This window comes from Ranitomeya variabilis, chromosome 1 (genome assembly GCF_051348905.1).
Source record: "Ranitomeya variabilis isolate aRanVar5 chromosome 1, aRanVar5.hap1, whole genome shotgun sequence".
NCBI lineage: Eukaryota > Metazoa > Chordata > Amphibia > Anura > Dendrobatidae > Ranitomeya > Ranitomeya variabilis.
The window spans coordinates 534,231,442-534,247,236 of record NC_135232.1 but is presented as its reverse complement, the minus strand read 5'-3'; the positions used below and the strand labels follow the sequence as shown (position 1 = coordinate 534,247,236).

The following is a 15,795-nucleotide window of genomic DNA, read 5'->3' as shown; positions in this document are numbered from 1 at the left end:
TTTCGAGGGGTAACTCCCCTCTTCGTCAGGGCTAGCCGTGCGGCCATGCGAACCTATTATAGCGGAAGCTCTCCAGGACCTTCCAAGTGGACCAATAGGAGCTGCTACAGGACCTGAACATGTGACCTCTGACCTCCAATGAGAGGTCGTCCCTTGGGCATGCTCAGAAGAAGAAAAGCAGGACTTAGTCCCAGGCATGCCCACTCTCCTCTGATCAGTACTGATTACAATGGCTGAGCCTGGAAGGACAGCAGTAACCAGCCGCACAGTATCAGCTTGAGCCAGACACTGGGAGCGACGTCTCTGCTGAGCAGGCTCCACTGCGACTGGAAGAGAATGGGAGACTGCATGGTTCGGGATTCCTCCTGTGCAGCGGCGGGAACTCAACACTTAACATACGGGAGTGCAAAATGCATATTGTGAAGTGGATTTTCCTGGGCCCATCCAGTAGGTGGGTTCCAAGTCGTAACGGGGTGCATATTACTGACTATTCTGCAGGGCTGGCCTTGCTGTCAATGTGTAAAACAAAGGAGTACGGGAGCACAAAATGCATATTGTGAAGTGGATTTTCCTGGGCCCATTCAGTATGTGGGTTCCAAGGTGTAATAGGGTGCATATGAATTGCTAGCAGGGTAGGCCTTGAATTCAATGCAGCACTTTTTCAGGAGTCCCCCCTGGACATCTTATGAAAGGGGTATTGTGGTTGTGCGTCGTAATTCTTGGCAGCCCATCCACTCACAGCCTAGGCTACAACAGCTTAGGAGACCCACCGTTTAATAATGGCCCTTTAAGAAGATTAATGCCGCCTGATGCACCAGTAAAAATAGGCTCTGTGACTTTCAGAGTCCCTCCTTCATAAATGAAACAAGATGGGTCTGCGTATGTGTCACACACCACATGGCCATCTAGAGTCGTTAAATGTTACAATGACATTTCCCAGTGAATGCATTTGTAGTGGTTGAAAGCAATGTTAAAGTTGAAAAACACTTCAAAAAGGCTGCGTCTGAACTAAGCCTAAGAGGGAGAGGATATTTTTGGTCTGAGGTTAAATATTTGGCCTTACAGGCAAGTCATTAACCTGCAAAGGATGTACCTTGACATATTTCCCAGCAAAACCCGTTTTGGTTTCGTTTTAATGTGTTTTTTATGGCAGCGAGAAAAATGGCATGAATCTCGGAAAAAAATGATTAAAGCTGTGAACTAGGAGTCAGGAATGATTCCAGGGGCAATCCCCATGATGTCCCTGTGTTATTTGAGCAGTGTTTTCATCATTTTCAGACGTTTTTAGACCTTAAAAGGACCCCTGGGGGGATCGCGGTAAAATTACTCTGGTCTCCCATAGACTTACATTGGGCTCGTTGTTCTGGCCAAGTACCCGAGTATTCCAATCTGCTCGACCCGAGCATTTTAGTGCTCACTCATGACTACTAGGGTTGAACTAAACGGATCGGACAAATTCAAAAATCGCTGACTTTCGGCAAAGTCGGGTTTCGTGAAACCCGACCGGATCCCACTGTGGGATCGGCCATGAGGTCGGCAATCTTCGCGCCAAAGTCACGTTTCGTATGACGCTTTCAGCGCCATTTTTCAGCCAATGAAGGAGGACGCAAAGTGTGGGCAGCGTGATGACATAGGTCTCGGTCCCCACCATCTTACAGAAGGGCATGACAGTGATTGGCTTACTTTCTGCGGCATCACAGGGGCTATAAAGGGGCGTGCACGCCGACCGCCATCTCACTTCTGCCGATCTCAGCATAGGGAGAGGTTACTGCAGCTTCATCAGAAGCAGGGATATAGTTAGGGAGGGAAGATTAACCCCCAAACCGCTTGTGCTGTAGCGATTTCCACTCTCCAACACCACCTTTGTTTTGCAGGGACAGTGGAGGCTATATCTTTGTGCATCAGCTCTGTAGCTTATTAGGCTGCCTTATAAGGCTCCCTGATAGCTGCATTGCTGTTTGCATCGCTGCTGTGCAAACCAACTGCTTTTTTAAAAGCAAAAATCCTGTTGCTCCTTTCTGCTGTTATCTCATACATCCCAACTTTTAGAGGAAGGGAAAGGGGGACAAAGTTAACGGCGAGCGCAGTGCGCCGCGGCAAATTTTAAGCCACACCTCTGACCACACCAATTTCACAACTAGTCACGCCCCAACCACACCCATTTAGCACTTCTGATCACAATGTTTCATAAACAATAATTATAAAAAAAAAAATATGGCCACACATGACGCTCCATACTGTATAATGGCCACACATGACGCTCCATACAGTATGATGGCCCCAAATGATGCTGCATACAATGTACTGGCCCCACGTGATGCTCCATACAGTTTAATGGGCCCACATGATGCTGCATACTGTATAATGGCCACACATGATGCTCCATACTGTATAATGGCCATTGGCCACATTATGCTCCCTACTGTATAGTAGCCCCACATGATGCTTCGTACTGTATAATGGCCACATGATGCTCCATACTGTATAATGGCCACATGATGCTCCATACTGTATAATGGCCACACATGATGCTCCATACTGTATAATGGCCATTGGCCACATTATGCTCCATACTGTATTATAGCCCCACATGATGTTTCGTACTGTATAATGGCCACACATGATGCTGCGTACTGTATAATGGCCACACATGATGCTCCAAACTGTATAATGGCCACACATGATGCTCCTTACTGTATAATGCCTCCACATGATGCTCCATACTGTATAATGGCCACACACAGTTCTCCATACTGTATAATGGCCACACATGATGCTCAATACTGTATAATGGCCACACATTAGGAAACAAAGGGTGGTTATTAATGGAGCACACTCGGACTGGGTTGCGGTTAGCAGTGGGGTACCACAGGGGTCAGTATTGGGCCCTCTTCTTTTTAACATATTTATTAATGACCTTGTAGGGGGCATTCAGAGTAGAATTTCAATATTTGCAGATGACACTAAACTCTGCAGGGTAATCAATACAGGGGAGGACAATTTTATATTACAGGATGATTTATGTAAACTAGAAGCTTGTGCTGATAAATGTCAAATGAGCTTTAATGGGGATAAATGTAAGGTCATGCACTTGGGTAGAAGTAATAAGATGTATAACTATGTGCTTAATTCTAAAACTCTGGGCAAAACCGTTAATGAAAAAGACCTGGGTGTATGGGTGGATGACAAACTCATATTCAGTGGCCAGTGTCAGGCAGCTGCTACAAAGGCAAATAAAATAATGGGATGTATTAAAAGAGGCATAGATGCTCATGAGGAGAACATAATTTTACCTCTATACAAGTCACTAGTTCGACCACACTTAGAATACTGTGCACAGTTCTGGTCTCCGGTGTATAAGAAAGACATAGCTGAACTGAAGCGGGTGCAGAGAAGAGCGACCAAGGTTATTAGAGGACTGGGGGGTCTGCAATACCAAGATAGGTTATTACACTTGGGGCTATTTAGTTTGGAAAAACGAAGACTGAGGGGTGATCTTATTTTAATGTATAAATATATGAGGGGACAGTACAAAGACCTTTCTGATGATCTTTTTAATCATAGACCTGAGACAGGGACAAGGGGGCATCCTCTACGTCTGGAGGAAAGAAGGTCTAAGCATAATAACAGACGCGGATTCTTTACTGTAAGAGCAGTGAGACTATGGAACTCTCTGCCGTATGATGTTGTAATGAGTGATTCATTAATTAAATTTAAGAGGGGACTGGATGCCTTTCTGGAAAAGTATAATGTTACAGGGTATATACACTAGATTCCTTGATAAGTCGTTGATCTAGGGAACTAGTCTGATTGCTGTATGTGGAGTCGGGAAGGAATTTTTTTCCCCATGGTGGAGTTACTCTTTGCCACATGGGTTTTTTTTGCCTTCCTCTGGATCAACATGTTAGGGCATGTTAGGTTAGGCTATGGGTTGAACTAGATGGACTTACAGTCTTCCTTCAACCTTAATAACTATGTAACTATGTAGCTATGTAACATGATGCTCTATAGTGTATAATGGCCACACATGATGCTCCATAATGTATAATGGTCACACAGTGCTCCATACTGTATAATGGCCACACATAGTGCTCCATACTGTATAATGGCCACACATAGTGCTCCATACTGTATAACGGCCACACACAGTTCTCCATACTGTATAATGATCCCATATGATGCTCAATACTGTATAATGGCCACACATGATGCTCCATACTGTATAATGACCACACATGATGCTCCATACTGTACAATGGCCATTGGCCACACATGATGCACCATACTGTATAACGGCCACACATGATGCTCCATACTGTATAATGGCCACACAGTTCTCCATACTGTATAATGATCCCACATGATGCTTAATACTGTATAATGACCCCCCCTCCTGTATACATGGCTCATATCCCCCCTGTATGCATGGCTCATATTCCCCCTCCCCCTGTATGCATGGCTCATATTTCCCCTCCTGTATGCTTGGCTCATATTCCCCCCCTCCTGTATGCATGGCTCATATTTCCCCCCTGTATGCATGGCTCATATTCCCCCCCTCCTGTATGCATGGCTCATATTCCCCCCTCCTGTATGCATGGCTCATATTCCCCCCTGTATGAATGGCTCATATTTCCCCCTCCTGTATGCATGGCTTATATTCCCCCCTCCTGTATGCATGGCTCATATTCCCCCCCTCCTGTATGCATGGCTCATATTCCCCTCCCCCTGTATGCATGACTCATATTTCCCCCTCCTGTATGCATGGCTCATATTTCTCCCCCCCCTGTATGCATGGCTCATCTCTCCACCCCACCCCACCCCACCCCCCACTTCCATCTTGAATGGCGCGGCTTACCGTCCTCCTTCATCCCCCCTACCCTGTACCCCCGTCTCTCATACTTACCTGTTCCTCGCCGCGCCAACATCCCTCTCGCTCTGTCCCGACTCCCGGCGCAGCACCTTCTTCCTGCGTGAGCGGTCATGTGATACCGCTCATTAAGGTCATGAATATGCGCATATTCATGACCTTAATGAGCGGTAAAATGTGACCACTCATTCAGGAGCGCTGCAGAAGCCGAGACCAGGCATCGCTGGAGCAGGGTGAGTATCGTCTTCAAGGAGGGTGGGTGGGAGGCGGCCGGGTGGGTGGCCAGGGGGGCGAGGGGGGGCGGGGTCAGATTGGGAGGTGACCCAGCTTTTATAAAAAAAACAACAACAACAAACCTGGCTCAGGTGCCGTCCCCTGCATTGTCCCCGACCTAGGCACGTGATACGGCCCTGCTGGGTGATGTACACACCTCCCAACCAGTGCAGGACAACTAATGTCCCACCCGGGATTGCGGGGCTGACTGTCAAAATCGGGACAGTCCCGCTGGATCCGAGATGGTTGGGAGTTATGGTTATCTTGTTTAATGAGGTAGTGAAAAAAAGCCTTTCTTTATTCACTTCAAATCATGTTCAGTGGAGGATAAAACATCAGCATTGTTACCATCATTTCTTCGATTCCTCCACGCCCTGACACAGCAGTTCCGTGCTCCGAGTTCCCAAGGATGCCGATTATGGTGAGCTGGACTTTGTTTTAGTTATCTTGTTTATTTGTCCACACTTTTGTGTGCAGCAGTCCTTTTTGTTGCTGCCATACTTGTCCTGAGATCATTGTAGGGAGATTGAAATTGTACTACAGTCCTTGGATTTTTTCAGACATCTTCCAGCCACTTGCTGCCACTTACATTGCGTTGTGTTACACACTGGGCCTGAGTTGTGTTGCTGTCTCCCCCAAAAAAAAGGGAGATTCAAATTGTCACAAAGTGGATATACGTCAGTTCTGTTAGTTTGTGGTGTATCAGCCAGCCACTTTCTGCCACTTACATTGTGTTGTGTTATACACTGGGCCTGATTTTTGGTGTAGTCTCCCCCCAAAAAAAGGGAGATTCAAATTGTCACACTCTGGATATATGTCATGTTCTGTTAGTTTGTCGTATATCTGCCATCCAGGTTCTGCCACTTACATTGTGTAGTGTAAAACACTGGGCCTGAGTTTTGCTGCAGTCTCCCCCCCAAAAAAGGGAGATTTAAATTGCCACTAAGTGGATCTACGTCAGTTCTGTTTGTCGTATATCTGCCAGCCACATTCTGCCACTTACATTGTGTAGTGTAATACACAGGGCCTGAGTTTTGCTGCAGTCTCCCCCCAAAAAAGGGAGATTTAAATTCTCAACAAGTTTAGATACACCTTCTACCTTGTTGTACAATACCATATAACGGTTGTTATTTTGGTTACATTTTCCCAAAAATGAGGAAGTCTGGTGGAAGAGGCCGTGGGCGGTCGTTGCCAGCTGGTAATGATGGTGGTGGTGGTGGAGCATCTAGTGGTAGTGGGAAAAGCAAAATAGCAGCTAAGGCTCAAGTTGTTGAGCCAGCGTCATCTTCTGGCTACAGAAGGCCTCGAAGGCTCCCTTATCTGGGAGTAGGAAAACCGCTTTTAAAGCCGGAGCAGCAGGAACAAGTTCTGGCTTTCCTTGCGGACTCAGCCTCTAGCTCTTTCGCCTCCTCTGCAGAAAGTTCCAAATTTAAAAGCAGCGAGTTGTCAGTGGATGCTCCCGGTCAGAAACAAGTCGCTTCCTTGTGTCCTTCACCCAAACCAAAAGTGAAGGATGCATCAGGCAACACTACAGGTTACACCATGGAGCTCTTTACACATACCGAGCCTGGGTTAGAAAGGGAAATTGTTAACAGCCCATGACAAGATGAATCGGACATGGAGTGCACTGATGCACAGCCACAGCTAGATTATTATGCTGTTCCATTGACTCAGATCACTACATTGCCCTCGCAGTGTACTGAGGCAGAATCTGACCCTGATGAGACTATGGTGCCCCGTCCCAAACGCTATAGCACCTTACACGGTGACACAGAGAAAGGTACACATGATATTGAAGAGGAGGTGATAGATGACCCAGTTGTTGACCCAGATTGGCAGCCATTGGGGGAAGAGGGTGCTGCTGACAGTAGCTCAGAAGCGGAGGAGGATGATCCGCAGCAGCCATCTACATCGCAACAGCTTTCATCTGGCAGGCCCATCTCAGGCCAAAAACATTTGTCAACCAAAAAACCAGTTTTACGACAGCGTGGCCATCCGGTGAAAGTAGCACAGCGTGCAATAGCTGAAAAGGTATTCCATAGTAGGAAGAGTGTAGTGTGGCAATTTTTTAACCAAGATCCGAATGATCAGTGCAAAGTTATCTGTAAGAAATGCTCAAAGACCTTAAGCAGAGGGAAGAATCCCCAAAATTTAAATACAACGTGCATGCGTAGACATTTAACCAGCATGCACTTGCAAGCCTGGACTAACTACCAAACGTCCTGTACCGTTGGTGCAACTGCTCAGAATGAAGGTATTCAGCAACGCTACATTGCTTCCCTCACTGTAAGCCCACCTGTTAGGACACCACCAGCAGCAAATGCGGAGGTAACATCGCAAGGCCAAAGCAGTCAGAGAATCACAAGGTTTTTGGTAGGAAACACTGTATGTAGATCAACATCAAGAATACCATCACCAACCCTCTCTCAATCCACCATGTCCACCACCACCACCGCTTGTTCCACCATATGCAGCTCTCCAGTCCAGCTCACCCTATGTTAGGTGTCGAGTTCCCGCCTCTGCACAGGGGGAATCTCGAGCCATCTCTGCTGCAGTCTCCCATTCTTCTCCAGCCACAGTGGAGTCTGCTCAGCAGAGACGTCAGTCCAGGCGTCTTGCTCAGTCTCACTCTGTGCATAGAGTTACTGCTGCTTTTCCAGCTTCTGCCATTAAAACCAATGCTGGGCAGCAGCGAGCAGACGCTTTTGGGACTAAGTCCTGATTTTTCCCTTCTGAGCATGCCCAGGGCAAGATCTCCCATTGGAGATCGAAGGTCACATGCTCAGATACTGCAGCTGATTCAACTGGTCCTCCAGGAAGGTTCTGAAGGTGCTGAACTTCTGTGGCAGCTTTCCATTGGTCCTTTTTGGAAGGTCCTGTACGTGCTGCAGCTATATAAGCTTCGCATGACCGCACGGCCATGCACTAGTGTACATTTGTATACGTGTGTGTGTTGATGAGTGCAAGTCGTTCTTTAACCCCTTAAGCCCCGAGGGTGGTTTGCATGTTAATGACCGGGCCAATTTTTACAATTCCGACCACTGTCCCTTTATGAGGTTATAACTCTGGAACGCTTCAACGGATCTTGGCGATTCTGACACTGTTTTCTCGTGAGATATTGTACTTCATGTTAGTGGTAAAATTTATTCGATATAACTTGTGTTTATTTGTGAAAAAAATGGAAATTTGGCAAAAATTTAGAAAATTTCACAATTTTCCAACTTTGAATTTTTATGCCCTTAAATCACAGAGATACGTCATGCAAAATACTTAATAAGTAACATTTCCCACATGTCTACTTTACATCAGCACAATTTTGGAACCAACATTTTTTTTGTTAGGGAGTTATAAGGGTTAAAATTTGACCAGCAATTTCTCATTTTTACAACACCATTTTTTTTTAGAGACCACATCTCATTTGAAGTCATTGTGAGGGGTCTATATGATAGAAAATACCCAAGTGTGACACCATTCTAAAAACTGCACCCCTCAAGGTGCCCAAAACCACATTCAAGAAGTTTATTAACCCTTCAGGTGTTTCACAGGAATTTTTGGAATGTTTAAATAAAAATGAACATTTAACTTTTTTTCACACAAAATTTACTTCAGCTCCAATTTGTTTTATTTTACCAAGGGTAACAGGAGAAAATGGACCACAAAAGTTGTTGTGCAATTTGTCCTGAGTACAACGATACCCCATATGTGGGGGTAAACCACTGTTTTAGCGTATAGCAGAGCTCGGAAGCGAAGGAGCGCCATTTGACTTTTCAATGCAAAATTGACTGGAATTGAGATGGGACGCCATGTTGCGTTTGGAGAGCCCCTGATGTGCCTAAACATTGAAACCCCCCACAACTGACACCATTTTGGAAAGTAGACCCCTTAAGGAACTTATCTAGATGTGTGGTGAGCACTTTGACCCAACAAGTGCTTTACAGAAGTTTATAATGCAGAGCCGTAAAAATACAAAATCATATTTTTTCACAAAAATGATTTTTCGCCCCCAATTTTTTTTTGTGCCTAAAAATTAAACCCCCCCACAATTGACACCATTTTGGAAAGTAGACCCCCTAAGGAACTTATCTTCATGTGTTTTGAGAGCTTTGAACCCCCAAGTGTTTCACTACAGTTTATAACGCAGAGCCGTGAAAATAAAAATTATTTTTTTTTTTCAGAAAAATGATTTTTAGCCCCCAGTTTTGTATTTTTACAAGGGTAACATGATAAATTGGACTCCAAAAGTTGTTGTCCAATTTGTCCTGAGTACGCTGATACCCCATATGTGGGGGGGAACCACTCTTTGGGCGCATGGCAGAGCTCGGAAGGGAAGGAGCGCCATTTGGAATGCAGACTTAGATGGATTGGTCTGCAGGCGTCACGTTGAATTTGCAGAGCCCCTGATGTACCCAAACAGTACAACCCCCCCACAAGTGACCCCATATTGGAAACTAGACCTCCCAAGGAACTTATCTAGATGTGTTGTGAGAACTTTGAACCCCCAAGTGTTTCACTACAGTTTACAACGCAGTGCCGTGAAAATAAAAAATCCTTTTTTTCCCACAAAAATGATTTTTAGCCCCCAAATTTTTATTTTCCCAGAGATAACAAGAGAACTTGGACCACAAAAGTTGTTGTCCAATTTGTCCCGAGTACGCTGATGCCCCATATGTTGGGGTAAACCCCTGTTTGGGCGCACGGGAGAGCTCGGAAGGGAAGGAGCACTGTTTTACTTTTTCAACGCAGAATTGTCTGGAATTGAGATCGGACGCCATGTCGCGTTTGGAGAGCCCCTGATGTGCCTGAACAGTGGAAACTCCCCAATTCTACCTGAAACTAATCCAAACACACCCCTAACCCTAATCCCAACTGTAACCCTAACCACACCCCTAACCCTGACACACCCCTAATTCTAATCCCAACCCTAATCCCAACCGTAAATGTAATCCAAACCCTAACCCTAACTTTAGCCCCAACCCTAACCCTAACTTTAGCCCCAACCCTAACTTTAGCTCCAACCCTAGCCCCAACCCTAACCCTAACCCTAAACCTAGCCCTAACCCTAGCCCTAACCCTAACCCTAGCCCTAACCTTAGCCCTAGCCCTAGCCCAAACCCTAGCCCTAACCCTAGCCCTAACCCTAACCCTAACCCTAGCCCTAATGGGAAAATGGAAATAAATACATTTTTTTAATTTTATTATTTTTCCCTAAGGGGGTGATGAAGGGGCGTTTGATTTACTTTTATAGCATTTTTTATATCGGATTTTTATGATTGGCAGCTGTCACACACTAAAAGACGCTTTTTATAGCAAAAAAGTTTTTGCGTCTCCACATTTTGAGACCTATAATTTTTCCGTATTTTGGTCCACAGAGTCATGTGAGGTCTTGTTTTTTGCGGGACGAGTTGACGTTTTTATTGGTAACATTCTTGGACATGTGACAGTTTTTGATCACTTTTTATTCCGATTTTTGTGAGGCAGAATGACCAAAAACCAGCTATTCATGAATTTCTTTTGGGGGAGGCGTTTATACCGTTCCACGTTTGGTAAAATTGATAAAGCAGTTTTATTCCTCGGGTCAGTACGATTACAGCAATATCTCATTTATATCATTTTTTATGTTGTGGCGCTTTTATACGATAAAATCTATTTTATAGAAAAAATAATTATTTTGGCATCGCTTTATTCTGAGGACTATAACTTTTTTAATTTTTTGGTTATGATGCTATATTGTATCTCGTTTTTTGCGGGACAAGATGACGTTTTCAGCGGTACCATGGCTATTTATATCCGTCTTTTTGATCGCGTGTTATTTCATTTTTGTTCGGCGGCATGATAATAAAGCGTTGTTTTTTGGCTCTTTTTTTTTTTCTTACGGTGTTCACTGAAGGGGTTAACTAGTGGGACAGTTTTATAGGTTGGGTCGTTACGGACGCGGCGATACTAAATATGTGTACTTTTATTGTTTTTTTTTGTTTGTTTTTTTAGATAAAGAAATGTATTTATGGGAATAATATTTTTTTTTTTTTTCTTCTTTATTTAGGAATTTTTTTTTTTTTTTTTAGACACGTGGAAGATTTTTTAAAAACTTTTTTACTTTGTCCCGGGGGGGACATCACAGATCGCCGATCTGATAGTTTGCATAGCACTTTATCAGATCGGCGATCTCACTCCCATCGCCGCAGGCTTACCAGCACCTGCACGGCACCCGGAAGTACACCCTGCAGGACCCGGATGCAGCCCCGCGGCCATTTTGGATCCGGGGCCTGCAGGGAGGAGACGTTCAGTACAAGGTGAGTACATTCCCTTGTACCGATCGTCTCAGGGAAGCCCGCAGGGATCCCCCTCCCTGCGCGATGCTTCCCTGTACCGCCGGTACACCGCGATCATGTTTGATTGCGGTGTGTCGGGGGTTAATGTGCCGGGGGCGGTCTGTAACCGCTCCTGGCACATAGTGCCGGATGTCAGCTGCGATAGGCAGCTGACACCCGGCCGCGATCGGCCGCGCTCCCCCCGTGAGCGCGGCCGATCGCTATGACGTACTATCCCGTCACTGGGAATTAAGTCCCAGGTCACCTTGACGGGATAGTACGTCATATGGGATTAAGGGGTTAACATCCCCTCCCTTGTGTATAACTGCTCGCGAAAGGTGGATGCTTGCTGTCTAGCGCCTGACTAGCTGTCAACATAAAGACACACGATACAGCATCTACTGCTGTAGCCGCTAGTGCGGCGCCGTGCGCTTATAGAGCACTTTCCTATCCCAAGTCTGGGTGGTTAGTGGCGTCCGCCAAAGCGGCACAGCACGCACTCTTGTGCTTTAAGTTTCTGTTACTTTGACACCCCAGTTGCGGTGTCGAATGCAAGTGGTCTGTAAGTACTCTAATCCAGTGTCTTGGGATAGAGTCCTGAGACTCCTTGCTTGCGCTCTTGGTGCGGTACCGCGGCCCTGTGAAGCAACAGGGTTTGCTTCCTTCACACATGGTGAAGTTAACCCGTGTGTGTATCCACATTGTACCGCCATTTAGTCCGTCATTACTCAGCAGCAGGTTCCATCTCTGCACAGTGGACCCCAGGCTGCGAACGCACCTTATACCATCTCTCTTATAATTTGGTGCATTCCGCTACCCCTAACATTACACTAGCACCAGAGTCTGGCTAGTAATGACGGACAAACAGCAATCCTTGCTGTACATCCAGCAGCTGGAGGGTAGGTTGGCGGCTCTCGAGCGCACAACCTCAGCTGTGGATGTAACCGCAGTTGCTGTTCAGGCTGCTAGCGTGGCTGCAGCAACCTTGTCCACTGCCACCCCTGTACCGACTCTATCTCGCCTCCCGCTGCCAGAAATTTTTCTAGTGATAGTAAGTCTTGTAGGGGTTTCGTGAGTCAGTGCTCTATACATCTCGAGCTTCTGGCCGCACGTTTCCCCACAGAGCGGGCTAAGGTGGGATTTATTGTGTCTCTCCTGTCGGACAGGGCGTTGGAGTGGGCTACGCCGCTGTGGGAGCGTGGTGATCATGTGGTGCAGAGTGCCTCATTGTTCCTGAGCACTCTGAAACAGGTCTTTTTAGGACCTCGTGTCACCCATGAGACGGCGCTCCAACTGTTGGCATTGACTCAGGGCTCGTCCTTGGTCAGCCATTTTGCCGTCCACTTTCGCACCCTAGCGTCTGAGCTGGAGTGGTCGGATAAAGCCCTTAATCCAATATTTGGCTGACCATGTGAAGGATGCTCTGGCCACTAGGGAGATTCCCGCCACACTGGAGGAGTTAATAGCAGTGTCCACTTGTTAATAGCAGTTAATAGCAGTTAATAGCAGTTAATAGCAGTGTGCACTTTTTTTGGAAGTGCATCTGAACAGCAAGGTGGATTGCTGTTGAGGGGAGATAGAGAGAAAAAAAAATCTATAAATCTTCAGCACAGCGAGTGTGAGCGAGCTGAGTGTGACCTGAGCGTAAGTGTGAACGGCGGTAAGTGTGTGACTTGTGATTCAGTGACTTTGGAATCAGGGAGTTTCCAAGGGAGGAATTGCTTCTGTTTTTTTTTTTTTGGTTTAATTAATACTTTTTATTTATTTTTAACTAACGTTTCTGTGTGGTGCAATCCCCATTAGGAAATGTGCTCCACAATTGTTAATGCCATCCAGTGCACATCTTGCCACATGTATGCAGTCCTTGACCAGCTGGTCGAGGGTGCATACTGCTGTGCGAGATGTGAGCACATTGTGCATTTGGAAACCCAGATACTGGATCTAAATGTGCAGCTGGCAACACTGAGATCCATAGACAATATGGAGAGGAGTCTTCTGCTCACAGAGCAGACGCTCAATGGGATAGATGAGGAGGGGGATGGTAGGATGGAGCTGCAGGACAGTGTGGCAGTTAGCTGGGTGACAGATAGAAGGCGGGGTAGAGGGAAGAGTGCCAGGGAGGCTAGTCCTGATCTGGCACACCCCAATAAGTTTGCTAAGTTGGCAGATGAGGGGGGTGCCAGTACAGGGGTAGCACTGCTGCAGCCAGGCATGTCCTCTGAAAGCCGGAGGAGTGACTACTCCAGTAAGGAGGGAAATAGGAGAGCAGGGCAGGCCAGACAGGTGCTGGTAGTGGGGGACTCAATTATTAGGGGAACAGATAGGGCAATCTGTCACAAAGACAGGGATCGTCGGACGGTGTGCTGCCTACCTGGCGCTCGAGTCCGACACATCGCTGATCGGGTGGACAGATTACTGGGAGGGGCTGGTGAGGACCCAGCGGTCATGGTGCACATTGGCACAAATGACAAAGTTAGAGGTAGGTGGAAGGTCCCTAAAGATTATTTCAGGGAATTAGGCTGCAAGCTGAAAGCAAGGACCTCCAACGTGGTATTTTCCGAAATACTGCCTGTACCACGTGCCACGCCAGAGAGGCAACGGGAGATTAGGGAGGTTAATAAGTGGCTCAAGAATTGGTGTAGGAAGGAGGGGTTTGGGTTCCTGCAGAACTGGGCCGACTTCTCAGTTGGCTACAGGCTCTACGCTAGGGACGGGCTGCACCTCAATGGGGAAGGGGCAGCTGTGCTGGGGGAGAAAATGGTTAGAAGGTTGGAGGAGTGTTTAAACTAGGGATTGGGGGGGAGGGTATTCATTTTATAGGAGGGGAAGATAGTGCAGATAGAGACCTGGGCACAAATAAGGAAGTTGGGGGTGGCGGTGGCATGGGGGGTGGGGTTAGAACAGTTAGTAATTTAAGAAAGAATAGAGGTACAGAGAGTAACATCAAGTGCATGTATACTAATGCCAGAAGCCTCGCCAACAAAATGGATGAATTAGAACTAATGTTGTTGGAGCATAATTATGACATGGTGGGGATATCTGAGACGTGGCTGGATGAGAGCCATGACTGGGCTGTTAACTTGCAGGGCTATAGCCTGTTCAGAAATGACCGTACAGATAAGCGAGGGGGAGGGGTGTGTCTATATGTAAAATCTTCCTTAAAACCCATCCTGCGTGATAATATAGGTGAATTTAATGAAAATGTGGAGTCCCTGTGGGTGGAGATAAGGGGAGGGGGAAAAAATAATAAATTACTGATAGGGATTTGTTATAAATCTCCAAAAATAATGGAAGCAATGGAGAATAGCCTCGTAAAGCAAATAGATGAAGCTGCGACTCAAGGAGAAGTCATTATTATGGGGGACTTCAACTACCCTGAAATAGATTGGGGAACAGAAACCTGCAGTTCCAGCAAAGGTAATCGGTTTTTGACAATCGGTTTTTGAGAGACAATTACCTTTCACAACTGGTTCAGGACCCAACAAGGAGGAGGGCACTGCTAGACCTAATATTAACCAACAGGCCAGACCGCATATCAAATATAAGGGTTGGGGGTCACTTGGGGAATAGTGATCACAAAATAATAAGTTTTCATGTAACCTTTAATAAGATGGGTAGTAGGGGGGTGACAAGGACACTAAACTTCAGGAGGGCAAATTTCCAACGGACGAGAGAGGATCTTGGTGCAATTAACTGGGACGATATCCTGAGACACAAAAATACACAAAGAAAATGGGAGACGTTTATTAGCATTCTGGATAGGACCTGTGCACAGTATATACCGTATGGGAATAAACATACTAGAAATAGGAGGAAACCAATATGGCTAAATAGAGCTGTAAGGGGCGCAATAAGGGACAAAAAGAAAGCATTTAGAGAATTAAAGGAAGTAGGTAGTGAGGAGGCATTAAATAAATACAGAAAATTAAATAAATTCTGTAAAAAGCAAATCAAGGCAGCAAAGATTGAGACAGAGAGACTCATTGCCAGAGAGAGTAAAAATAATCCCGAAATATTCTTTAACTATATAAATAGTAAGAAACTAAAAAATGACAGTGTTGGCCCCCTTAAAAATAGTCTGGGTGAAATGGTGGATGAGGATGAGGAAAAAGCCAATATGCTAAATGACTTTTTTTCATCAGTATTTACAAAAGAAAATCCCATGGCAGACAAAATGACTAGTGATAAAAATTCCCCATTAAATGTCACCTGCTTAACCCAGCAGGAAGTACAGCGGCGTCTAAAAATAACTAAAATTGACAAATCTCCGGGCCCGGATGGGATACACCCCCGAGTACTGCAGGAACTAAGTACAGTCATTGATAGACCATTATTTTTAATCTTTAA

The 15,795-nt window shown here is 45.8% G+C and overlaps 1 protein-coding gene across 1 annotated transcript in view; it reads left to right on the top strand.

Annotated features, from left to right (window-relative positions):
• Positions 1–15,795, top strand: part of LOC143766682 (excitatory amino acid transporter 5-like) — a 2,075,093-nt gene that overhangs the window by 1,369,283 nt on the left and 690,015 nt on the right. The gene's annotated exons all lie outside the window — the stretch shown is intronic.